Source organism: Pseudophryne corroboree, chromosome 8 (assembly GCF_028390025.1).
Source record: "Pseudophryne corroboree isolate aPseCor3 chromosome 8, aPseCor3.hap2, whole genome shotgun sequence".
In the NCBI taxonomy this organism is placed as follows: domain Eukaryota; kingdom Metazoa; phylum Chordata; class Amphibia; order Anura; family Myobatrachidae; genus Pseudophryne; species Pseudophryne corroboree.
The window spans coordinates 424,383,281-424,410,603 of NC_086451.1; the positions used below are offsets into that span (position 1 = coordinate 424,383,281).

The 27,323-nt window shown below is 40.1% G+C and overlaps 2 pseudogenes; one reads left to right on the plus strand and one right to left on the minus strand.

Annotated features, from left to right (window-relative positions):
* The window catches only part of LOC134949909 (vomeronasal type-2 receptor 26-like), a 1,108,520-nt pseudogene that overhangs the window by 373,784 nt on the left and 707,413 nt on the right, over nt 1-27,323 (minus strand).
* On the plus strand, nt 11,638-12,560 carry LOC134947899 (olfactory receptor 5V1-like; annotated as a pseudogene).

Consider the following 27,323-nt stretch of genomic DNA (forward strand, 5'->3'; position numbering starts at 1 on the left):
CTTGATGGACATTTTGTCTTTTTTCAACCTCATCTACTAAGTTACTATGTTACTATGTTACTATGCTTAAGGTGCTACGAGTCCCACAAGTTAAGCTGCTTAAGTGAAGAAATAAGAGTTCAGGAGGGCATATATTTGTTGGTAGAGTGGCCGGATCTATCTGAAAGAGGATCAACAACTGTATTGAAGTACAGGTTGAGTATCCCTTATCCAAAATGCTTGGGACCAGAAGTATTTTGGATATTGGATATTTCTGTATTTTGGAATAATTACATACCATAATGAGATATCATGGCGATAGGACCCAAGTCTAAGCACAGAATGCATTTATGTTTTATATACACACACAGCCTGAAGGTAATTTTAGCCAATATTTTTAATAACTTTGTGCATTAAACAAAGTGTGTGTACATTCACACAATTCATTTATGTTTCATATACACCTTATAAACACAGCCTGAAGGTCATTTAATACAATATTTTTAATATCTTTGTGTATTAAACAAAGTTTGTGTACATTGAGCCATCAGAAAACAAAGGTTTCACTATCTCACTCTCGCTCAAAAAATTCCGTATTTCGGAATATTCCATATTTCAGAATATTTGGATATGAGATACTCAACCTGTATCCTCTTAAGACTATGTGTCCCTTTGCCACACTTCCAACGTGTTGTGACAAGTAGTAAAATAATTGTGACTGATCTTGATTAGGGACATATACTGAAATTAAGGTAAAGATTTTAAAGTGAAGGGTACTAATCATAATACGTAACATCCTAGTTGATCTGCTATCATTTTGGTGTACAGAATATTACTATGGATTAAAATTTCAACCCCTTGTTCTTTAAAATCAGCTGATGCAAAGATTGTCTAGGAAAATTTCTTACCTCGAAGCTGAGAGTGGAATCCCAGAAAATGAGTTTCCAGAAGGAAGACTATATTGGTCTTCTCCCTCCTGCAGGCACCCGGAACCACTATATGATTCTTAGGGGAATTAAGCCCATTTACATTTACAGATGGCAATTTAAGAATGATACTGTCAAATTATTATTAAGACCAAGCTGGTTAATTGTATTAGTATATATAAGATTTATTGATTTTCTTAATTAATTTTTTTTTTGTTTCAGAATACACCTACTAGAATACACAGACACAAAATATACTCAGCAACACTTTGGTTTAAAGCACAGTGGAAAATGCATCCACCTTTAAACTCACACATACTGTATATACCTATCTTCATTTAGATGAGTAATTGGGACAAAAAAGGTCCAACACCCAAGCACCCAAACTCTATTCTGACCCACCAAAACTGTCCTTTTCGGTCTGAAAAAAGCCTAATTTGGTCATAACACCTCCCTTTTTGAGGTCTGTAAACAGAACTGTCCTGTTCAGATGCTTACAGGCATATTTATCAAAATATGTTTACTAAAATAAAGTAAAAGGGTGTTTTCACAGACTTTTCACATTATGTTTCATAATCATTATCATTATTTTAGTAAAAATGTACTAAAGAGCAATTGGAGGAGAATTCGTAAAATATCTTAAATATCGCATAAAATTGCGTACAATTTTTAATACAGCATTTTTTTTTTAGTTAACAGATTGTAGACAGGAAAAAACAGACACCCAACTGACTTTTCAAACAATTGAATCTCCCCCATTGAGTAGTTGGTTTTGACCACAGTGCACAATGTGCCTTGACTAATACAGTATACTGTAATGTCATCTTGAGATCATGGGGTTTATTTACTAAAGTCCCGATTTTGTCCGTTTTTTTTTTTTTTTTTTTCTAAGTGGCAACACGGGAATTTACTAAGCACAAATCTTGGCAGTGTTGGGGCTATTCTTAATGGTTTTCATGGCAGAGATCAGAAATACGAATGAATAGACCATCGGTCAAATGCGGCTGCTTGTTATACAACACGGGAATTTACTATTCATTCGTATTTGGTGTTTGTCTCTGAATGTTCAATTGCGGTTTTATTTTTTTTGCGATTCGTTAAAAAAAGCAGGGGAAAAAAATAGACCTGCTTTTTCCTGGCGTGTTTGGATACAAAAAACAATATTCTTTCATTTTACACTATGGCTATCAGCCTCCCATCAGCCTCCCATCCACCACCCACGGATGGGGGGGACAGCCTCGGCCTTCACCCCTGATCATTGGGTGGCTGGAGGGGGCGACCCCTTGATTTAAGGGGTCCCCACTCCTCCAGGGTACCCCGGCCAGGGGTGACTTGTTGGGGGGGTAATGCCACGGCCGCAGGGACCAGTATAACAGTGTCCCCCGGCTGTGGTATTATCTTTCTGGCTAGTGGAGCCCGGTGCTGGTTTAAAAAATACGGGGGACCCTACATCTTTTGTCCCCCGTATTTTTAGAACCAGGACCAGACGCAGAGTCCGGTGCTGGTTGTTTAAATATGGGGGAACCCTACACATTTTTCCCCCTGTATTTTTACAACCAGGACCGGCTCAAGGAGCCCGAGACTGATTACGCATAGGAGGGGGGACCTCAATCAATTTTATTTACGATTTTTAACCCTTTCATCACTTCAAAGAATATATACAATGAAGCCCTGCACAGATCTCACTGATCCGGCCGAGATTCATTGTGTTATGTCAGGCAGTGTTTTAATAATCACTCCCGTAAAACACTGCCCGACAATACGAATCACATCGACATCTGAAAAAATAAAACTAGAAAACTCGGCAGCTTAGTAAATTACTGTAGATGGATACAAAAAGTTGCAGCAAATTACGTCCGATAAAATTCGAGGTCAAACTCCCTTAAAAACGGCACAAACATGAATATTAGTAAATAAACCCCCATGTGTCTATTTCAGATTTCATCTCAGATGTTAATAGGTGCTTATCTATATTATGAAGTTTTGAACAAATTTTTTATATGTATTTAAGAAGCTTTCGATTATTTTAGCCCTCATTAAAACTAATTAGTTTAATCATCCCTAATTTAAACCTAAAAGAAAATGTTAATTTTACTATCAAAACAAAAGGTTAAACAATTGGGTTCAAGTGTAAATGATGCATTCCTGAAATAACCTGGCAGAGCTGTATGTATCTTGCAATTTATCTAACTTTGCATATAAATGCAATTGGAACTTTTGTGAATACATTTGTTGACACAAATACATCAAGATGTGCATTATCTCCAAAAGGTATAGTACAATTAAATTGGAGTTAGAGGTTCTGAAAACAATGTATATAGGTTTGGAAGTGCATTAAAAATATTTTACAGGTAACTAAAGTTTCAGATTTGCTAAACACAAAAAAATACAGAAATACTGTAGTTAAAGTGGTTTAAAAAAGTAAAATTGAAATTAGCAAGAAAATGATTCTAAAGGGTAGTATTTCTATGGCGCAGGTTGTCAAAGCCTGCTCAATAGATGTTACTTTGAGCATGTCCTAGAGTGCAATACTAATAACAATGTCATTTGATCTCTGGCTTCCAGTTTTATGACCCCATCTTCTGATGTCACAGCTGTAAACTGTTATTAGACACATGGCTGATCACAGGTGATGGCTCCTGACTCTGCTCTGCCTCTCAGAGCAGAGATGGAGCCGGAGAATCTGTAAAAATGCTATCTCAAGATAGTGTTATTATCAAAGGGTTCCCTCTGGTATTTTAAAAATGTTCTTAGTAAATTCACCCAGTTCACATTTCCTTTTACAAGTATGGGAAATACAATCTGTTAACTAAAAAAAATGCGATATTAAGAATTTTATGCGATTTTATGCGATATTTAAGATATTTTACGAATTCTCCTCCAATTGCTCTTTAGTACATTTTTACTAAAATAATGATAATGATTATGAAAAATAATGTGAAAAGTGTGTGAAAACACCCTTTTTATATTATTTTAGTAAACATATTTTGATAAATATGCCTGAAAGCATCTAAACTAGTGATGTGCACCGGCAATTTTTAGGGTTTTGTGTTTTGGTTTTGGATTCGGTTCCGCAGCCGTGTTTTGGATTCAGACGTGTTTTGGCAAAACCTCCCTTAAAATTTTTTGTCGGATTCGGGTGTGTTTTGGATTCGGGTGTTTTTTTCAAAAAACCCTCAAAAACAGCTTAAATCATAGAATTTGGGGGTAATTTTGATCCCATAGTATTATTAACCTCAATAACCATAATTTCCACTCATTTCCAGTCTATTCTGTACACATCACACCTCACAATATTATTTTTAGTCCTAAAATTTGCACCGAGGTCGCTGGATGACTAAGCTAAGCGACCCAAGTGGGCGGCACAAACACCTGGCCCATCTAGGAGTGGCACTGCAGTGTCAGATAGGATGGCACTTAAAAAACATTGGCCCCAAACATCACATGATGCAAAGATAAATAAAAAAAAGAGGTGCAAGAGGAATTGATTATAATTCATTTTGCTGAACATCATCTTCTCCACATTTTGTGGAAGTAACCTCGTACGCCGATCGCTGACAAGGTGACCGGCTGCACTAAACACTCTTTCGGAGTACACGCTGGAGGGGGGGCAACTTAGGTAAAATAAAGCCAGTTTGTGCAAGGGCTTCCAAATTGCCTCTTTTTCCTGCCAGTATACGTACGGACTGTTTGACGTGCCTACTTGGATGCTGTCACTCATATAATCCTCCACCATTCTTTCAATGGTGACAGAATCATATGCAGTGACAGTAGACAACATGTCAGGAATCGTTGGCAGGTCCTTCAGTCCGGGCCAGATGTCAGTTTTCGCTCCTGACTGCCCTGCATCACCGCCAGCGGGTGGTTTTAGAAATTTGATCCTTTTCCTGGCAGCTCCAGTGGTGGTAGAAAATGAAGGATTAGCTGTTGGCGGGTCATGTTCCACTTGACTTGACAATTGTCTCACCAGCAGGTCTTTGAACATCTGCAGACTTGTGTCTGCCGGAAAGAGAGATACAGCGTAGGCTTTAAACCTAGGATCGAGCACGGTGGCCAAAATGTAGTGCTCTGATTTCAACAGATTGACCACCCGTGAATCCTGGTTAAGCGAATGAAGGGCTCCATCCACAAGTCCCACATGCCTAGCGGAATCGCTCCGTTTTAGCTCCTCCTTCAATCTCTCCAGCTGCTTCTGCAAAGCCTGATGAGGGGAATGACCTGACTCAGGCTGGCAGTGTCTGAACTGACTTCACGTGTGGCAAGTTCAAAGGGTTGCAGAACCTTGCACAACGTTGAAATCATTCTCCACTGAGATTGAGTCAGGTGCATTCCCCCTCCTTTGCCTATATCATAGGCAGATGTATAGGCTTGAATGGCCTTTTTCTGCGCCTCCATCCTCTGAAGCATATAGAGGGTTGAATTCCACCTCGTTACCACCTCTTGCTTCAGCTGATGGCGGGGAATGTTCAGGAGTGTTTGCTGGTGCTCCAGTCTTCGGCATGCGGTGGCTGAACGCCAAAAGTGGCCCACAATTCTTCGGGCCACCGACAGCATCTCTTGCACGCCCCTGTTGTTTTTTTTAAAATTCTGCAACACCAAATTAATTGTATGTGCAAAACATGGGAAGTGCTGGAATTTGCCCACATGTAATGCACGCATAATATTGGTGGCGTTGTCCGATGTCACAAATCCCCAGGAGAGTCCAATTGGGGTAAGCCAATCTGCGATGATGTTCCTCAGTTTCCGTAAGAGGTTGTCAGCTGTGTGCCTCTTATGGAAAGCGGTAATACAAAGCGTAGCCTGCCTAGGAACGAGTTGGCGTTTGCGAGATGCTGCTACTGGTGCCGCCGCTGCTGTTGTTGCTGCGGGAGGCAATACATCTACCCAGTGGGCTGTCACAGTCATATAGTACTTAGTTTGCCCTGCTCCACTTGTCCACATGTCCGTGGTTAAGTGGACATTGGGTACAACTGCATTTTTTAGGACACTGGTGACTCTTTTTCTGAAGTCTGTGTACATTATCTGTATCGCCTGCCTAGAGAAATGGAACCTAGATGGTATTTGATACCGGGGACACACTACATCAAGAAATTCTCTAAGTCCCTGTGAACTAAAGCCGGATACCGGACGCACGTCTAACACCAACACAGCTGCCAAGGCCTGAGTTATCCGCTTTGCAACAGGATGACTGCTGTGATATTTCATCTTCCTCACAAAGGACTGTTGGACAGTCAATTGTTTACCGGAAGTTGTACAAGTGGTCTTCCGACTTCCCCTCTGGGATGATGATGGACTCCCAGCAGCAACAACAGCAGCGCCAGCAGCAGTAGGCGTTACACTCAAGGATCCATCGGAGGAATCCCAGTCAGGAGAGAACTCGTCAGACTTGCCAGTGGCATGGCCTGCAGGACTATTGGCGTTCCTGTCCAAGGAGGAAATTGACACTGAGGGAGTTGGTGGTGTGGTTTGCAGGAGCTTGGGTACAAGAGGAAGAAGGGTTTTAGTTGTTAGTGGACTGCTTCCGCTGTCACCCAAAGTTTTTGAACTTGTCAATGACTTCTGATGAATGCGCTCCAGGTGACGTATAAGGGAGGATGTTCCTAGGTGGTTAACGTCCTTACCCCTACTTATTACAGCTTGACAAAGGCAACACATGGCTTGACACCAGTTGTCCGCATTTCTGTTGAAATAATTCCACACTGAAGAGGTGATTTTTTTGTTATTTTGACCACGCATGTCAATGGCCTTATTCATCCCATGGACAACAGGTGTCTCCCCGGGTGCCTGACTTAAACAAACCACCTCTCCATCAAAATCCTCCTGGTCAATTTCCCCCTCAGTGCCAGCAACACCCATATCCTCATCCTGGTGTATTTCAACAGTGACATCTTCAATTTGAATATCAGGAACTGGACTGTGGGTGCTCCTTCCAGCACTTGCAGGGGGCGTGCAAATGCTGGACGGAGCCACCTCTTCCCGTCCAGTGTTGCAGCACAGATATTGAGCACTGATCAGGATACTAGAAGTGACACAGAGCTGCAAGACACAGCAATGGCCTACTGTACTGTACTACTATATACTGGTGGTCACCACAATGCAGCACAGATATTGAGCACTGATCAGGATACTAGAAGTGACACAGAGCAGCAAGATACAGCAATGGCCTACTGTACTGTACTACTATATACTGGTGGTCACCACAATGCAGCACTGTACTAATATATACTGGTGGTCACCACAATGCAGCACATATATTGAGCACTGATCAGGATACTAGAAGTGACACAGAGCAGCAAGATACAGCAATAGCCTACTGTACCGTACTACTATATACTGGTGGTCACCACAATGCAGCACTGTACTACTATATACTGGTTACAACAATGCAGCAGATATTGAGCAATGATTAGGATACTAGAACTGAGTCTGACACGGAGCTGCAAGATACAGCAATGGCCTACTGTACTGTACTAGTATATACTGGTGGTCACCACAATGCAGCACTGTACTACTATATACTGGTCACAGCAATGCAGCAGATATTGAGCACTGATCAGGATACTAGAACTGAGTCTGACACGGAGCTGCAAGATACAGCAATGGCCTACTGTACTGTACTACTATATACTGTTGGTCACCACAATGCAGCACTGTACTACTATATACTGGTCACAACAATGCAGCAGATATTGAGCACTGATCAGGATAGTAGAACTGAGTCTGACACGGAGCTGCAAGATACAGCAATGGCCTACTGTACTGTACTACTATATACTGTTGGTCACCACAATGCAGCACTGTACTACTATATACTGGTCACAACAATGCAGCACACTGAGCACAGATATTGAGCTTTTCAGGCAGAGAACGTAGCCACGTCCTCTCCACTCAATCGACAATGCACGAGTGAAAATGGCGTCGACGCGCTGCTCTTTATATGGAATCCGAATCTCGCGAGAATCCGACAGCAGGATGATGACGTCCAGCCTCGTTCGGGTTTTGTGTGTTAGGCGGGAAGATCCGAGGCTGCCTCAGACCTGTGTAAACCACGTGAAGTTCGGGGGGGTTCGGATCTTGACGAACCGAACCCGCTCATCTCTAATCTAAACAGGACAGTTCTGTTTACAGACCTCAAAAATGGAGGTGTTATGACCAAATGAGGCTGTTTTCCGACAGAAAAGGACAGTTTTGGTGGATCAGAATAGAGTTTGGGTGCTTGGGTGTTGGACCTTTTTGGTCCCAATTACTCATCTAAATGAAGATAGGTATATACAGTATGTGTGAGTTTAAAGGTGGATGAATTTTCCACTGTGCTTTAAACCAAAATGTTGCTGAGTATATTTTGTGTCTGTGTATTCTAGTAGGTGTTTTCTGAAACTAAAAAAATAATAATAATGTAATAAACTAAGTTAACTTACGTTTAAGATAGCAATAAATACTTATTATTATTATTATTATTATTATTATAAAAATACTACAGGTTTCCAAAGCTGTTTTGCTTTCTGAAGTGTCAATGGGGGTAATTCTGAGTTGATCGCAGCAGGAACTTTGTTATCAGTTGGGCAAAACCATGTGCACTGCAGGGGGGGGGGCAGATATAACATGTGCAGAGAGAGTTAGATTTGGGTGGGAAGTGTTCAATCTGCAATCTAAATTGCAGTGTAAAAATAAAGCAGCCAGTATTTACCCTGCACAGAAACAAAATTACCCACCCAAATCTAACACATGCTATATCTGCCTCCCCTGCAGTGCACATGGTTTTGCCCAACTGCTAACAAAGTTCCTGCTGCGATCAACTCAGAATTACCCCCAATGTTTGTTATGTTTTTGCTATCTTGGGTGTTAAAATCATTAATTCAAATTAATAGGAGTGCAGGGTTTGGACTTGTCCATTGGGACATCTGTTCATCATTTATTCTATTATAAAAGCCTTGTTCTCTATAGTGCTACAGAGAATATAAAATACACATGACAAGTGCTGGCAGGAGAGCACAATATTTCTAGAATTATTATTGTTACAGGTATAGTACATATCTAATGAACTTCACTGTTGTATTTCAATTTCCCTTAGTGTTTAAACTATTTTCATAGAGATGCTAATGCTTCATATTAATGCATATACATTTTTTTTATTTTAACAATTCTTGAACATTAATAACCAAAACTGACCATTTTTTTTATTAGTGAAATGAACTTGATGATTCATAGTAGATTAATATATTGATACATAAACTTGAAGTATTTAAGAACATTGTGTTTAAGCACACATATTAAATATATTGTACATAGCTTTAGCTAGTTACACATATATTTCATTTCAGATCCCTATGTATTTAGTGTGTCTTGCTATTTAGCTCTTACTGACTCCCCATGACTTGACTAAGTATGTCTAATCTCAATTAGGTCTCAATTAAATAAACAATTTATCTGAAAACAATCATCTAAATGGACTTCTTTATTTCTTATAATGCTCAAAAACAGAAAAACAAAACATAGTGCAATATTGTATGACATATGGATTAACATGACATTCATTCAAAAGAATTGCAATTACAATGTTTTAAAAAAATGCTTATCTGACCAAAGCACAAAGATATCAGCCAATAAAGTGTGAGCAGAAGGTCACAGTTCCAATCACGTTTTGGCATGGTGTTGAAATAGCATCAGTTAGACTTCATCAAAGACATGTTAATATGGTGAAAAGGTCCAGATATAGATATTAAGTTTTTTTTTTAATTATTAAAAAAGAAATGTAAGACCGGTCTTCTCGTAATATATTACAGTAGTCCAGACAATCAGAAGAGTACATTGTACATGTATTTAATTCACTCTAATCTCATTCTGAACTGCAGATAAACAGGAATGCACTATGCACTATACAGTATATGTTTTTTTTACATGTTTTTTTTTCATTTTGAGTATTACGCAATATAAAAGACTCCTTTGAAAATAATATTGTGTGCAGCTACTGATGGATTTCTGTCAGATAAGCTGTTTTTTTTTTATTATTTTCGGTATGGGGCCACTTTATATTATTTATTATCACATTGTTGTATTCAGTGCTGACATTTTCTTTCTCTTCTCTGCTCCTCCATTTCTCTTTATCCCTCTCTCTTATCTGAAACATTTCCCCTCCCCCCTTTCTCCCCCAGTCTCCCTCTATCCTTACTCTTCTCTCTGTCTCTCCATCTCGTTCTCTGTTTTTCTCTTCCCTTCAAATCTGTATTCCTCTATTACTCTCCACCATTGCCTTATTGATGAGCCACTGAGGCTCTGGTTAACTGGTCTGTATTTAAACCCCTTGCTTTGCAATGTGGTTAACCCAGTGGCAACGTTACTCCTAGTTTTTGTGCTTTACTCCATACTCTAAATCAGCACCATATTGTGATAAGTTCAGTTTGAAATATGCAGCACAATTGATTAAACATTTAGGCAATATAAGAATTAGCTTTTCAACAGTTGCCCACTTTTCAGCCTTCCACATGACAATCTTTTTCTTGGATGAAACCCAAATCAATCAAATAAATCTTGTTTGGTACTAACATAAATCACAGGCCCATAACTAGAGATGAGCGGATTTGGTTTTACTCGGATTTACTCAGTTCTCAAAACGGCATCTTATTGGCTATTCAAAACACGTGACATCCGTGAGCCAATAAAATGCCGTTTTGAGAACCAAGTAAATCCGAGTAAAACCGAATCCGCTCATCTCTACCCATAACAGACCAAAAATAGGGTAGCTAGCTTCACAAATGTATTCAAAATAAAAATTGACCATACAGTATGCTGGTCACACTTTCAAAACAAAAAACTGAGCTTGTCAGAATTCTCCAGTGCTTACCATACAGTATTTCTGGTTTCACAGACTTTTATACTGTACATCTTGTTTATCTCATACTTTTATACATGTTTTTTATTTTTTTATAGGATATAAACCAATAAAGAGTAGTGTACAGCAAATCAAAACACAGCATAATTCTGTATATCATGACCAACACAAGTAAATACATACAGTAAAATAAATGTGTTAGAAAATGAAGCCAAAGAAGAGATGGGAGATTAAGAAAGGAGAATAGGATTGTACAGTACTTGTATTTGTTGCTTTTTGTTTTTATTTTATTTTTTTATTTTTATGTTTTCATTGTTTTAGGAGATTATGGGTCTAATTCAAGGTTGATCGCAAAAGCTAAATCTTCCTCTAATGGGCAAAACCATGTGCACTGCAGGTGGAGCAGATATAACATGTGCAGAGAAAGTTAGATTTGGGTGGGGTGTGTTCAAACTGAAATTTAAATTGCAGTGTAAAAATAAAGCAGCCAGTATTTACCCTGCACAGAAACAATATGACCCACCCAAATCTAACTCTCTGTGCACATGTTACATCTGCCCCACCTGCAGTGCACATGGTTTTGCCCATTAGAGGAAGATTTTGCTTTTGCAATCAACCTTGAATTAGGCCTTATATGGAGATTCATGCACTGATGTGTGGGGAACTCTGTCACCATATTTTAACTGTTTAAAAATGTTGTTTGAATCTTCCTCTAGAAATGGGATTAGAATCATAGTGACATTTTGAAAATACATGTACTGTAGCCCCATTAATATTTTTTGTCATTGTAAAATCGAGAAACTGAAAAATGATATAACTAAAAATTAAAAGCAATGTCTATTTTTTTAGATTTCTTCTTTGATCACACATAGGGACTCTTCAGAAAAAGCTATAAGCAATTTGATGGAAAAACAAAATCAAACCACAGTGACATATTTCATCATTAGCGGCATCACAGATGTCCCAGAGTTACAAGTTCCAATATTCCTTCTCGTTCTGCTAACATATCTTTGCACAATTGGTGGTAATGTAACTATTCTTCTGTTGGTCTACACAGACCATCATCTTCACACCCCAATGTACTTTTTTTTGGCCAACTTGGCCTTCGTTGACATGTTTTCTGCCACAGTTACTCTACATAATGTCCTTCTTAATGGTATAACTGGAAATAAAGCCATTACATATTTATGCTGCATAGTGCAGATGTATTTCTTTGGATCTTTTGTCAGTAATGAACTATTGTTCTTAACAGCTATGAGCTATGACCGATAAGTTGCAATATGTAACCCTCTGAGATATACAGTGATCATGAACAATAGAATTTGTGCCGTTTTGGCCACTGTTTGTTGGGTGCTTGGTTTTTTAGAAATAATACCATATGTTATCTTGGTGACAAGATATAATTGTTACAGGTCCAATGTGATCAACCATTTCTTTTGTGATCTTCTGCCCATCATAAAACTCTCTTGCAATGATACTTCTGTTTTAGAGACATTGTTCATTGTTGAAGGAGCAGTTATTTTGGGTCTTGCTCCTTTTTTCTTAACTGTTATTTCTTATGTCTTTATTATCTCCACCATACTGAGAATACGTTCCAGCAGTGGTAGACGTAAGGCCTTCTACACATGTTCCTCACAGTTGTCCTCCTTCTCTATTCTACATTAAATTATCAATACCTAAGGCCAATTTCAGCTGATACTCTAGAGTACAATAAGTTGCTCGCTCTGTTTAACTCTGCTGCTGTCCCAATTTTAAATCCTCTTATATACAGCCTAAAAAATAAAGATGTAAAAGCAGCGCTGAGGCGGAAATTGCGTTCACTGTGAGGTAAAAGTAAAGTACCAAAATGATCACATCATGCTCAAAATAAGTTCCCTTGTATTAGCAATAATGAAATGAGATGTAAATGTATCATGAAGGATGGGCATCAGAAACAGAGATTAGGAAGTAGACAAGGCAATATTATAACTAAAAAAAATGAGGTGGAGATAAAATTAAAAAAAAAAATACAATTATGAAAATGGAAATTGAGCCTGGGCACTGTGGCAAATTGTAAGATAAAACTGAATTCGCATAAAGAAAGTTATACAATATAAGTCACCAGGTGCCACTTAGGGTCCAAAGCAGCTATGCAGGATTAGAAGTAATTCTCAAGTAAACAGATAATATACAACACATGGTAACCATGCTAAAAAATGTGCCCTTGTTAAAATAGCATATTGTTCATGTGGATGCATTTCTAAAAAAGTTTTGATAAATGACAGAAATATAGAGAATAAAGCACAAAGAAAGATATACACACAGTAACAGAAGCTGTTACCTGGGTGCACTAAGAACCTCACAATTAATTAATAAAACATTTCTTTAATTATTATCCTTTAAAATGTTGTTGTTTTTATTCAGCCATTATGAAATATGTTAAAATCAATAGAAGAAAGTGAAAAGAATTAAGCAAATGTGATTAAAATAAAGAATATTTTATACAGAGACTGCTTGCTTCTATCTTGATGGCATTTCTTTCAAATAAAGGCTTTGTAGCCCCCGCTGGTTAATGTAAATCAATGTTTATGAAATCCAGTGACTTATCAGTTAGCTTCTGCTTTATTTGTGAGGAAATCACAATATTCAAACAAAGAGCTACTGTATATGTGTCACATATTAATTCATTGAACAAAGAATATAATGTGACATTACTATCAGGGTAAATAAGAGGTTCGGTAGCATTGACTTAATTACAAGCCGAACACCATTATACTGTATTAATATACCATTCATTATAATTTACTAGTGGAAAGACGATTCATTGGGATTAAATACATCTTGATATCAAATTCAATTGATCTGTGTCACTGGCGGACCCGCAGGACACGGGTTTGGTGAACGGAGTTTGATCAGATACTTACATATCACAATGATTCTCGTTTCATATTTGAAACAATAAAAGGGATACATGTAACCATCTTATTTATAAAGTATCGAACCACTCATGATAAAAACTAACACAAACATTAGAAAGAAGTGTTTATTGTATCACATAGGGAGCTACACTGCATTTAGTGTGACACATATGCAGTAGCTCTTTGTTATGAATATTGTGATATCCTGACAAATAAAGCAGAAGCCAACTGATAAGTCACAGGATTTCCTAAACATTGATTTACATTAACCAGCGGGGGCTACAAAGCCTTTATTTGAAAGAAATACCATCAAAGTAGAAGCAATCAGTTTCTGTATAAAATATTCTTTATTTAATCACATTTACTTCATTCTTTTCACTTTCTTCTATTGATTTTCACATATTTTATAATGACTGAATAAAAACAACAACATTTTAAAGGATAATAATTAAAGAAATGTTTTATTAATTATTTGTGAAGTTCTCAGTGCACCCAGGTAACAGCTTCTGTTTCTCTGTGTATGTGTTATAGTTTTCAAGCTATGAGTGGCACTCCCGACTTATTATAATTTAAGATATAGATATATATTATACATTATTACTAAGTAGAGGGAAAGAGAGCATTACGTGTCCATTTATTTCTACCGGTGCGGGAGTATTTTTGTTGTGGAGAACAAACAAAGATATATTTAAAATTGCATCACTATGGAATATTTATTGGATACATACAGTATAAGGCAGCTAATAGTGGACCCAATATATGTGGATACGTTGGTATTATATGTAGTAGTCCATTAATAAGTGAGTGAATGTCCAACTGTGCATAAGCCCTATTAACATTGGAGTCCAAGCAAAGCTAAGCTGGAAATTTATTACCAGTTCAGTATTCAGCACCAGGCTGTATTTTTTTTTCACAATAAAATAATACAACCGTTGTTATTATTATTATTATTATTATTATTATTATTACATTTTATTTATAGGGCGCCACAAGTGTTTCACAGCGCCGTATAAAGGACAGTACAGGGAGACAAAACTTAGCATTACAGTAAATAAATAACAAAAATGGAGTGCAGGTAACAAAGAGCACCACAATTCTCAAAACATCATACAGCTTAGGTGTAAGTAGCGAGGGAGTAATCATTGTACTACTTGGGGCTGGCGGCCATAGATAGAGAGGAGCCTTTACCAGTAGGAGATAAAGCAGGTAAAGATGGTCGCTGAGTAAAATGTGTCGAGAAGAGGGCTTAGACAACAAGAGGAAAGAGGGTCCTGCTCTGAAGAGCTAACAATCTAGTGGGGAGGGGCGACAGACAGATGACATGAGGGGCCGCAACCGTATGTTGTATTAGTTTTAGAGATGAGCGGGTTCAGATTTAATGCCAGAATTAACGCCAGTTCAGTTTTATCTGGATTTTTCCTATTGGCTATCCAAAACACGTGACATCCATGAGCCAATAAGATGCCATTTTGAGAACCGAGTAAATCCGAGTAAAACCGAGTAAAACCGAACCCGCTCATCTCTAATTATTTTATTGTGAAAAAAAATCCAAATCCATGGATGGCCAACTCTTTGGTCCAAGTACTAGTCACCCCATCACAGGATGGATGAGTGTGACTACATCTGTATGGCAGTGTCTGCTCTCAGCCAGTCAGAGCATCACCATTCATTGTATGGAAATGGCCGCAGAGACTAACAATTTGGCATTAGCATTGTACACAGTGTACAGTGCATGTCCACAGGGTCTCAGTTATTATTTTTTTATTTTATTTACCAAGACCATTGGATCTCTACAGTACTTGGACCACTTTTAAATAAAAAAAAAAAAACAACTAATGATGACATTATTGACTTGATTGTTTAAGGACAATTTGGAATTACCCATTGAGCAGCAAAAGTCATATATAGTGGCAAGGAAAAGTATGTGAACCATTTGGAAATACCTGGATTTTTGCATAAATTTGTCATAAAAGGTAATCTGATCTTCATCTTAGTCACAAGAATAAACAAACAAATGACAGTTAGGAGCTGATTGGTTGGTAGTTTAGCTCCATCTGCTTTATCTTTCTCCAAGGCTTGGGAGCTATTCAGGATAAGATCGCATAGTGATTGCCATGCTGCGAGTTGTTCAGGAGCATTGATGCTGCATTGGGGGAAGGAGGGCAGAAAACGCAGGCATGTCATGGTCATTTTTGGGGCAGGCCAATGGCATTGCCTGAGTTTCCTGTGAGTGGAAACATGGTGGTGGTGCCCCTGCATACGCAGCCATATTACATTTACATAAAATCAAAAGTAAACAATTATACATGTGTTCACATAAAGTAGAAAAAATATTGATTAAAATAGCATACTGTAAAAGCAATAATGCAATATAAAAGTCCTTAAATTGGATAGTCCATAGAGTTGAACCAGCCTATCTAAATTAAAACACAGTCACTATACTGTAGCTAAAAGTTATTGCAGAACCTTGCCGTACACTTACAGGACCTTTAGATCATCCGACAGGAATCCAGATTGTTTGTACTGCAGTTCCTGTGAAAGCAATGAAGGCGGTGGCAGTGTGGTACATAACCCCATCCCCCGACAGGGCTAATTTGGATCCTGATGGAAATGCCCCTTCTATGGAAGCCAGGAAAGGTGCTGGTGTTTACCAGGTGCAAGGTTTCCTTTTAAATCCTCAAAGTAAAAGGTGCAAATCATGCAGCGTATAACTCATATTTGACCTACACTTTCGGAAGCTGCGGGAGAATCACAATTCTTTAAGTAGTCCCCCACAGGCCTGTAAAAGCAGGCAGTTCTCCCACATCCCACCCGATTCACTAGGAAGGGGGCAGGACGGTGAGATAATCAATGGCAAACATGGTGCCACAAGAAGGCAACTCAAATTGCATAATTTCTTTTCATCCCCTCCCTGTGAACCTGCAAACCATAGGCCTTTCCCTTTGTTGGGGGCCGGGCTTAATGATGAGACAGTCCAGCCCTGCCTCCCCCTGAGTGGCCTGCAGTGTCTCCTCTCTGGGCTTCTAAGACTTCATACGTAGGAAATTATGGTATAACTGCTCTGCAGGCTGTAGATGAAAATATTCTTTTTCCTCCAACCTTCCTTATCTGCTCCTTTCTGAAAGGTAAATAATTAGGTAAGGTAAACATCATTTATTATATAAAAACTGTCTCTGAGACTCTGAGAAGCCTTCTAATTGTGATGTGCTGAAAAACAGATGTGTCCCAATAAATCTTTGCTGCAGTCACGCCAAACAGCCCCTCTAAGCGTGTCAGGTTGCATGAGAGTCTTCTAGCGTTGGACATCTTTTTGATTCTTTTTTGCTGAAAATGCATCTAGCATTAGGATAAATGACCTGGGTAAAACATACTACTCTGTGTAGAACAAATAAAACCAATATGTAACTTGTCTTAATCAGAACTGCCTGATGACACCGAAGCTCCATGAAACATGCTGCAGAACATAGACTGAGATACTTTCAAGTTCTTCTTATTGACTGTTGCCAGTTATTCATTTCTATATACTGTTTTGGACACATGAAAGCAGTGGCGGCTGCTGCCCCTGGGCTGCTGTCCAAGGTGTACAGGTGGGAGTTGGCCAGGACATATGAACATACATGTGAAGTTGTATGTAACATATGTCCTGACTTCTTTCCCTGGTAATCATCAGCTTGGTTAAACATCCTTATAAAAGTTAATATCACAATGTCTCTCAGACAGCGCTAAACATCTTTGTTCTTTCTATACAATACACACTTTTGAAGTACTATGAGAAAAGTCCTTCTATCCCTTGGATGCAGTCTTGATGTGTTATTTTTGGTGCAAGCCACAAACCCCCTTTTGTATTTGCTGCTGAATGTCCATGAGAGTGATAGGTCTCCAGCACAGAAATAGGGTGGTGATTACAGCTATTTCCACCCCTAATTATATTCACTGGGTTTTTTAAAACATTATAAAGCCTGATGAATATATAAAAATCAATGCAAACAAGCTAATAAATGTAAGCAAAAATGATACCATATACTGTATTTGATATTGATAGGAATCCCAAGGTTCTTCATGCAGAATCCAACCTCAGCAGAGAAGGCTGCTGTTGAGTTAACCAATGACAAGTAATGACATCAACATATGTGTACATTTGCAGGACCATCAGTGCAACATGCTGCAGCCACATTTTAAGAATCTGCTGTTAGAGAACAATGAAAAAAAAGATTTAATTGTCCTCCATTTGGTCAACCTGGATTCTGCACTACTGTATCTGCTGTCTATCCTACACAGCATGGACCCACTCCACCTCTAGCATAAAACCATGTTACTGATATGAAAACTGTTGTGGATGATTTAAGATAAATCCAAATGGACTTTGGGGGTTATTCAGAAATGAACGCAGATGGCTGCCTACTGCATTCATCTCTGCACATGCTGTGTCTAATTGCGGATGCATTGGGACTAAGGTTGACCCCTGCAGCACAGTCAGATGGTCAACTGTCATATTTTAATCAAAGCCGCTACGTGTGACGTCATGCAGCCACGCTGAAAACGGTCCTGGCCCTCTCCCATTTTCCCTGGCCCACACCCAATGCCGCTGCTCCAAAAATGCCCATTGCTGTCAATCTCATTGCAGTCGCATCCATCGGGGATGTGACCGCAATGTGTGTGGCCACTGTGCATGCGCAGTTTGCTACCATCGGCAAATTGTGCCGCGGGCCACATTAGCGGCTGGGTTTAAATTACCCTGTTTATGCATGCTCAAAATTGGTAAATGAGTTGCAAAGGGCTTAATATATCAGAGCATTCAAACTAGAGTCCAAAATCATATAGCAAATGCCCTAGAGATTGGATACCTACTTATTATTACTTTGTGAGTCATTACATGGCTTAACTTGATATGTCAAAGAACTGAATTAAAAATGTGTTGCTGATGTTTCCTAGTTGCACCATGATTTTTGGCATGCCTTCTTTTTGCATCTTCTTCAACTAACAGTGGTGCTGGCAGTAGCCCATCAATGTCTATCCCGTCTACTACTGCAAAGGTGGTCATCACCCAATAACATTTATCATCCTGACCAACATTTCATCATACAGCAGATCCATTTGGAGCCAGGTTCCAGCCAGGAACCTTGGAGCAATCAGTGTAGGAGGCTACTTCCAAATAATGTGGAAAAACTGGTGATCATTAAAGTGAACTACATATTCTATAGGAAGACATTTGCAACCAATTATAGCAAACAGGTGGAATCCAGTTTTAGAATGAGTCAATATTCGGTGATGATACTGTATAAAAAACATAAGTGAGAAGGGTGATGATGAAGATGATAATGACAGGTTCCAAATGTGACAACATTTAACAACACTGATAGCCTCCTTAAGCCATTTTGTAGCTTGGTATAATAAAACCACTAAGATTTTTTCTTTTGTGGGGGCTCAAACAAACCAAGCACTTCAGCTACAAATGTGGCAGTTCTTGTAGCTGAAATACTTGGTTTGTTAAACTGTGCATGTCCTTTTTAATATACAACATAAGGGTTGGTGAAAGGGCCCTACGACAATACCATCTTGCATCACTTTTTATTATGTGCTGTACTTTTCTGGGGCATTGTGTATAGTCTTCTGTCTCTTGTTAGGCCACCCATTATTAGCTCATCCTCTCTTGTGTGTGCTTGACAGGCAGTGTATAATGAATAATAATAATAATAATAATAACTGTATCATATTATCTTATCAGATTCTTTTCTTTTTTATTAGAATGTGTATCCTATTTTACCAAGCTGTTACTCTGCCTTGAATCTCTTGTAATGTCCTGACTCATGAGGCCTAGTAGCTCACAGCTATCATCTTGGACTAGGCTGTGAGTCTGTCTTGATTGAATTTCTTGTATTGTCCTGATTTTTGAGGCATAGTTGCTATCAACTTGGAACAGGCAGTGACTCTGCCTGTATTGAATCTCTTGTATTGTCCTTCCCCCTGAGGCCTGTGATTTGCTGCTTGGATCAGATTGTGATTAAATTGACTTCTTATAACATTTGGAAGTAACTATTATTTTCAGGTCACTTATTTTAGATAAAACAGCATATGAACCCCACAGATATGTCCTCATCCATCTTTGCAGTAGACACATCAAACAGCCACTCTTGGCACACCAAGTCCTGTGAGAATCTGCTAGCATTGGGTGTCTTTTTTGCTTCTTTTTTGTTGAAAATGCATCCTAGATGCAACACAATGTGACACAGATGCACAAGGAGACTGTGCTGATTAATTTGATATATGGTATATATGTATTGTATATCTGTGTGCGACTGAGTCTCTGAATTTATAAACAAAATGCTACAATGTAGCAGCCACAGCTTTTTTCCAATACAAGTTCTATGTCACTCCATATACAAACTCAGTCACATGAAATATACAAGAGTCATACAGTATATCTAATTAATTAGCACAGTTCTACTTGTGCATCCCAACTGTATTATGTTGCAGCTAAGATACATTTCCATCAAAAAAGTCAAATGTTATCAAGAGTTGTACAGTACCTGGTGTTTCACTCACTCAAGGCATCTCACGTTGCATGGTATATTGAGGCTACATGTACAGTATGAGGATGCATCTGTATATGGATGCTTGTTTTTTTAAGTGTGTTCCATACAGTATCTCTGTTTTGCTTTTTTTATAGCTCTAAATTTTAATATAATCAATCAATCAATCAATCAATCAATCAATCAATGCTTTACATGGCTACCACTACAATAATAGTCCATCTACATTTCACTGTACTGACCTCAGGGCTGTATGTGCACTTTAGTGAAAACTCACATTTAATTTCTTTGATTTTAATAGTTTGTTGAATTCCATTTCCTTGATTATCAAATAAAAAAATAAATGAATCAATCAATGCTTTACCTGGCTACCACTGCATAAATACTCCTTCTATATTACCTTGTACTGACCTCAGGCCCCTGATTTATTTCTTAAATAAATAATTATATGGGGACATATAGTTTATTAATCTGTCATCCTGTTGGCCATTGCTGGACCACTATGTTTCGTAGATGTGTAATATTCTTTTACACTGTCATGTGCTTGTGCTGCTCTACAGAGATGGGGGTCCACCTCTGGCTCCTACCACCAATACCAGGAGAGCTGCTCCATGCTGTGAAACTACTGCAGACTGATACACAGGGAGGACTTCTTAAAACAAGCCTTCCCTGCATACCAGCTCTCTGTGAAACGTTCCTGTAGGTCTGCAATGCACCACCTATATGTACCGTCACAATGTTTGCCATCACATGGGGGTGGAGCGGTGCGGCAGAATATTATTTTTGTGTGGGGAGAGGCCCTGTCTATCTTGTCAGTCCTGGGCCCCACAATTTCTGCTGGCAGCATTGGTTATTGCTGGTAATAATACTGCAGAAACAAAAATAGGTCCACGCTACACAATTTTAGCCAGCTTTTCCAGTTTTAAAGAAATACAGTTGCAGAACAAAAACATTTGAGGGTTGTTTTGACAAAACCAAACCTTTATGAAGTTTTAGAGCCAAAAACAAAACTTGGGGGTCTGCGTACATCTCTACTTGAAATCCAATTATTGTATGTGCCAATTGGGTTTTCTGATACTGTGGATCAGGTGAAGATTTTTCAAGCAAATTTATTAAATGACAAAAAATCCCTTTGATATGGTCAATCAATAGGAATTTTTCTCACTTCAAACGTGTTACAGGTTGAGCTAGAAATACATTGGGGATAAACCCCTGGTGTCCCCCAGCACAACGAGCTGTACCTGTGGGTTCACTACGGCTGGCCGCAAGACATGAAAGACTATATATATATATATATATATATATATATATATATATATATATACATATAATAGAAATCCAGAGGTCTTAGTTACATACAGTTTGCAAATGTATGATAAGCCACCAGGCCCCGACAAGGCTCCTCTGATGCTGGTGGTCCCTAACTTTGGGTCTGGGCCTGGGGTGTAGAACCCCACAAACCGGCAAAGGCCAGCTACCCCAGGGCAGCACAATGCGAGAAGGTAAAGTGTTAGTGTGTGTTAATAAAAGGAAAACAAAATCTATATACAAAAATTAATATACTAGTGAAAGTGTAATTAAAAGACCAGAAGGATTAATAGATGTGTTAAGGGAGTGCTAAATAAGATCTTGCAGTGTGCTACACCAAAGCAGCCCAGCCCCGCCAATCCAGGGGGAACCGCACCCCAGACCCACCTCAGGTACTAATAATAATAACAACCCTTCCGGGTAATATAACATAACACCACATGATAATGGCATCTGAGCAAATGTATCCAAATTGAGAGCTAACTTACCTGAAGATACCCCTGGGATCTCCAAATGGCACTACAGAGACCAGCATACCCTTCAAACACTGGTCCCATCCATGCCCCTCATACTAACAGAACAGGTACAGCTCGATGTGCTGGGGGACACCAGGGGTTTATCCTCAATGTATTTCTAGCTCAAACTACCCCCTCCCTTTCATGTACCTGAATTCTATTTCCTAATTGATTTGAGCAACTTACATTTTGTTTTGTTGTGTTACAGGTTGAGTATCCCATATCCAAATATTCCGAAATACGGAATTTTTTGAGTGTGATTGAGATAGTGAAACCTTTGTTTTCTGATGGCTCAATGTACATAAACTTTGTTTAATACACAAAGTTATTAAAAATATTGTATTCAATGACTTTCAGGCTGTGTGTATAAGGTGTAACATAAATGAATTGAGTGAATGTAGACACACTTTGTTTAATGCACAAAGTTATTAAAAATATTGGCTAAAATGACCTTCAGGCTGTGTGTATAAGGTGTATATGACACATAAATGCATTCTGTGTTTAGACTTAGGTCCCATCGCCATGATATCTCATTATGGTATGCAATTATTCCAAAATACGGAAAAATCCCATATCCAAAATACCTCTGCTCCCAAGCATTTGGGATATGGGATACTCAAACGAGTACTACATACTGGTTTCTGGGTATTCTGTATGGTTCCTTCCAAAATAACAACATACATTATTATTATACACTAAATGAACTATTGGTTGAGATTAAAATGTGCACATATTATTGTAGCAACTTAGTTTGTGTTTTATTTCATGAATATTACAGGTTGTGTTCTGAAATGTCAGTGTTTGTTAGTGTTTATGCTACTGGGAGTTAAAATCATTAATTAAAATTAAATTCTATGTTTCTATTAATAGGAGTATGGTGTAAGGGTCTGTCCTGTGGGACATCTGTCTTCATTAATGTCACAACTGAGGGCCTGAGCTGACGGGAGGCAGCCTCAGTTGTAGGGGCTGAGATGTACCGGAACCTGGGAGGTTGTATCAGACCCCTGGACATGTAAGTAACATGAATAATAACTGCCCGAAGGCGTGACCACGACAACTTAGATAAAAGTCAATGATGTTTATTATGACAACTCCGCATCACAGCAGCAATAAAAGAAAACGTAAAAGTCAGCAAAGAATAAATACAGTTCCTGAGTACTACAGCATGGCAGGAGCCACAGGGCACTGGTAGTGTGAGATAGTTCTTATGATCTTCTAGATGGAAAGTCCTTACCAGGCCCGGCTGTAGCAATGGAGATAACCCAGGATTATACCAGCTGGTGTTCCAGGAAGAGCTGGGTTGCTGAAGGTAAAACAGCTGCTGTGGATACTGGCTGGAACCAGACTGTTGTTAGCACGGAGTGGATACTGGCTGGAACCAGTTAAATAATAAATGAACTTTGGGAGCGATGAAATGTGAACTGAAATGTAGAACTTGAGAGCGGAGAAATAATAATTCCGGTGGAGAGTGGTAAAGTGTAGAAAGGACACCGGCCCTTTAAGGGAAGCTGTACTCTGCTGGAAGCTGAGGCTGGAAGCAGGTAGTGTTGTAGCTGGAAACAGATGAATCCACAATGGATTGGAGAGTCAGGCTACACCGCAGGTGGAATGCTGGTGCGGGTCTCTATGGTGGAAGTCTTGAGACAGGAGCTGGAACCTGGAAGACAATCATAGAAGAGAGACAAACAGGAACTAGGTTTGACAACCAAAGCACTGACGTCTTCCTTGCTCAGGTACAGCTTACTTATACCTGCAGCAAGGAAGGGGTTGGCTAGGCAATTATGCAAATCAACAACACAGACAGCAGATTGGTGGAAATGATCAGATGACAGAATCCAAGATGGCTGCGCCCATGCAGACACTTGGAGGGAAGTTTGGTTTGTAATCCATGTGGTCTTGGAAACAGTAATGGCGGCGCCGGCCACCGGAGACAGGAGACGCCAGGCTGATAGATGCACATTTAACCACGCGGGCACAGCGGAGGCCGCGGCTGATGAAAAGACCACTCTGTATGTGGAAACTCAGGAACAGCGGAATCCGGTCCTGGAACGCTGAGCCCGCCTTAGGAGGCATCTGAAGGGTAAGTAATGGCGTCCAGATACCCGGATCGTGACAGCACCCCCCCCTTTAGGAGTGGCCCCAGGACACTTCTTAGGCTTTAAAGGAAACTTTGCGTGGAAATTTCGGACCAAGGCAGGAGCATGGACGTCAGAGGCATTGGTCCAAGAGCGTTCTTCAGGACCATAGCCCTTCCAGTCAATGAGATACTGAAGTTGACCGTAACGGTGACGTGAGTCCAGGATCTTGGCCACTTCATACTCAACGCCTCGTTGAGTTTGGACTTTCGGAGTTGGTGGAAGTGAGGAATGAAACCGATTCAAGATTAGCGGTTTCAACAGGGAAACATGGAATGTCCTGGGTATTTTTAAGAAGGGAGGTAACTGGAGTCTGTAAGCAACAGGATTGATGACTTGATCAATTTTGAAAGGACCGATGTAGCGAGGTGCAAACTTCATACTGGGAACTCTTAACCTCAAATTCTTCGTGGATAACCATACCCGATCACCCACCTTGAGAGCAGGAACTGCTCGACGCTTCTTATCCGCAAACTTCTTGTACCTGAACGATGCCTTGAGCAGAGCTGATCGTACGCTCTTCCAGATATTGGCAAACTGATGCAAGGTGATATCCACTGCGGGAACAGAAGTTGCTGGAAGCGGTTGGAACTCAGGGACTTTAGGGTGGAATCCAAAGTTGGTGAAGAATGGTGTTGAAGAAGATGAAGAATGATACTGGTTGTTATGACAGAACTCGGCCCAGGGAAGTAATTGAACCCAGTCATCTTGAGAGGAGGACACATAGATGCGGAGGAAGGCCTCCAAGTCCTGATTCACCCTCTCAGTTTGACCATTGGTCTGAGGATGGTAAGCCGTGGAAAACTTTAACTTGACTTGGAGGACTTGACATAAACTTCGCCAGAATTTGGCTGTGAATTGAACTCCTCGATCTGAGATAATTTCTTCTGGAAGACCGTGGAGTCGGAAGATCTCTTGTATGAATACTTGAGCCAACTTGGAAGCTGACAGAAGACCGGTGAGAGGAATGAAGTGTGCCATCTTGGTGAACCGGTCAACTACCACCCAGATGGTATTGAACTTGTTGCACATGGGCAAATCTGTAATAAAATCCATCGACAAATGGGTCCATGGTCGACGGGGAACAGATAGTGGAACCAGTTGCCCCGCAGGCGACTGGCGGGATACTTTATGTTGAGCACACTTTGGGCAAGATGCAATAAACTCCAAAACGTCCTTTTTCAGAGTTGGCCACCAATAGGACCTAGAGATAAACTCCAGGGTTTTTTGGATACCTGTATGTCCGGCAAAACGGGAAGCATGGGCCCAATGCATGAGCTTCTTCCTTAGTGTCGGCTTCACAAAACTTTTCCCTGATGGGGGCGTAGAGTCCATCCCTACCGTGGAGAATGCCAACGGATTTATAATAGGATGCTTGTCTGAAGACTCTGACTCATTTTCTTGCTCCCATGAGCGGGAAAGGGCATCGGCCTTGCGATTTTGAGAGCCCGGACAGAACTGGAGTTTAAAGTCGAACCTGGAAAAGAAAAGTGCCCATCTGGCCTGATGAGGGTTGAGACATTGTGCGCCTTTTAGATATAGAAGGTTCTTGTGGTCTGTAAGGATGGTGATTGAATGAGAAGCTCCCTCCAACAGATATCTCCACTCCTCTAGAGCGAGCTTGATGGCTAGCAACTCCTGGTCGCCAATGGCATAGTTGCGCTCCGCTGGGGAGAACTTCCGTGAGAAGAAACTGCAAGGATGTAAATGACCATCTTTAGCCCTCTGAGATAACACCGCTCCTACTCCAACGGAGGAGGCATCCACCTCTAAGATGAAAGGAGAGTCGATGTCAGGCTGTTTCAGGACAGGTGCAGAGATGAACCTCTGTTTTAAAAGATGAAAAGCTTGCATGGCTTCTTCAGACCACTTGGACGGGTTAGCACCCTTCTTGGTGAAAGCAGTAATAGGCGCCACAATGGTGGAAAAGTCTCGTATAAACTTTCGGTAATAATTGGCGAACCCTAAGAACCTCTGGACCCCTTTGAGGGTTAAGGGTACCGGCCAATTCTGGATTGCTTGTAGTTTCTCAGGATCCATCTCTAGTCCGGAACCGGACACAATGTACCCTAGAAACGGAATGGACTTGACTTCAAAGACGCATTTCTCTAATTTGCAGTAGAGATGATTGACACGGAGACGGGACAGAACCTCCTTTACCCAGAAACGATGTTCCTCTAAATCGTTGGCAAAAATGAGGATATCATCTAGATAGACCACGACATGACGGTATAGAATGTCTCTGAAGATCTCATTGACGAAATGCTGGAAGACAGCTGGAGCATTGCTCAATCCGAAGGGCATGACGAGGTACTCATAATGTCCGTCACGGGTGTTAAATGCGGTCTTCCACTCGTCACCCTCACGGATCCGGATGAGATTGTATGCACCTCTCAGGTCCAGCTTTGTAAAGATGGTAGCTCCGCTAACTCTGTCAAAGAGCTCAGTAATCAGGGGTAAAGGATAGCGGTTCTTGATGGTAATGTCGTTCAAACCTCTGTAGTCGATGCACGGCCGCAGACCACCATCTTTCTTCTTTACAAAAAAGAAGCCTGCGCCGGCTGGAGAAGAAGAAGGTCGAATGAACCCCTTTGCTAGGTTCTCTTTAATGTATTCCTCCATAGAATGTGTCTCGGGGAGAGACAACGGATAAGTTCGGCCTCGAGGTGGAACCTTCCCTGGAACGAGATCAATCGGGCAGTCCCATTCTCTATGAGGAGGAAGGATATCAGCAGAAGCTTTACTGAACACATCCGTGAAATCTTGATATGGAGGAGGTGGAACATCAGACGACCTGGGGGAGGAAGAACAGACAGGCAACACTTTAAACAAACATGTCTTAGTACAGGAGGAACCCCATGCCAGGATTTGCGTAGTCGTCCAATCAATTGTAGGATTGTGAAGACGGAGCCATGGAAGGCCCAGGACCACAGGATGTGTGGCTCTTGGAATCACTAAAAATGAAATAAGTTCGGAATGAAGAACTCCCACTCTCAGACGAACTGGTAGAGTCCTTAGAGAAATAACTGTATCAAAAATTTTACTGCCATCCACAGCAGTTAAGGAAAAGGACGAAGGAAGTCTCTCGGTGGGTAGGGACCACCGTTTAACATAGGCTTCAGTAATAAAGTTCCCAGCTGCTCCGGAATCCAGGAGGGCAATGACGTTCTGATAACGTTGAGCAACTTGAAGCGAGACTGGGAG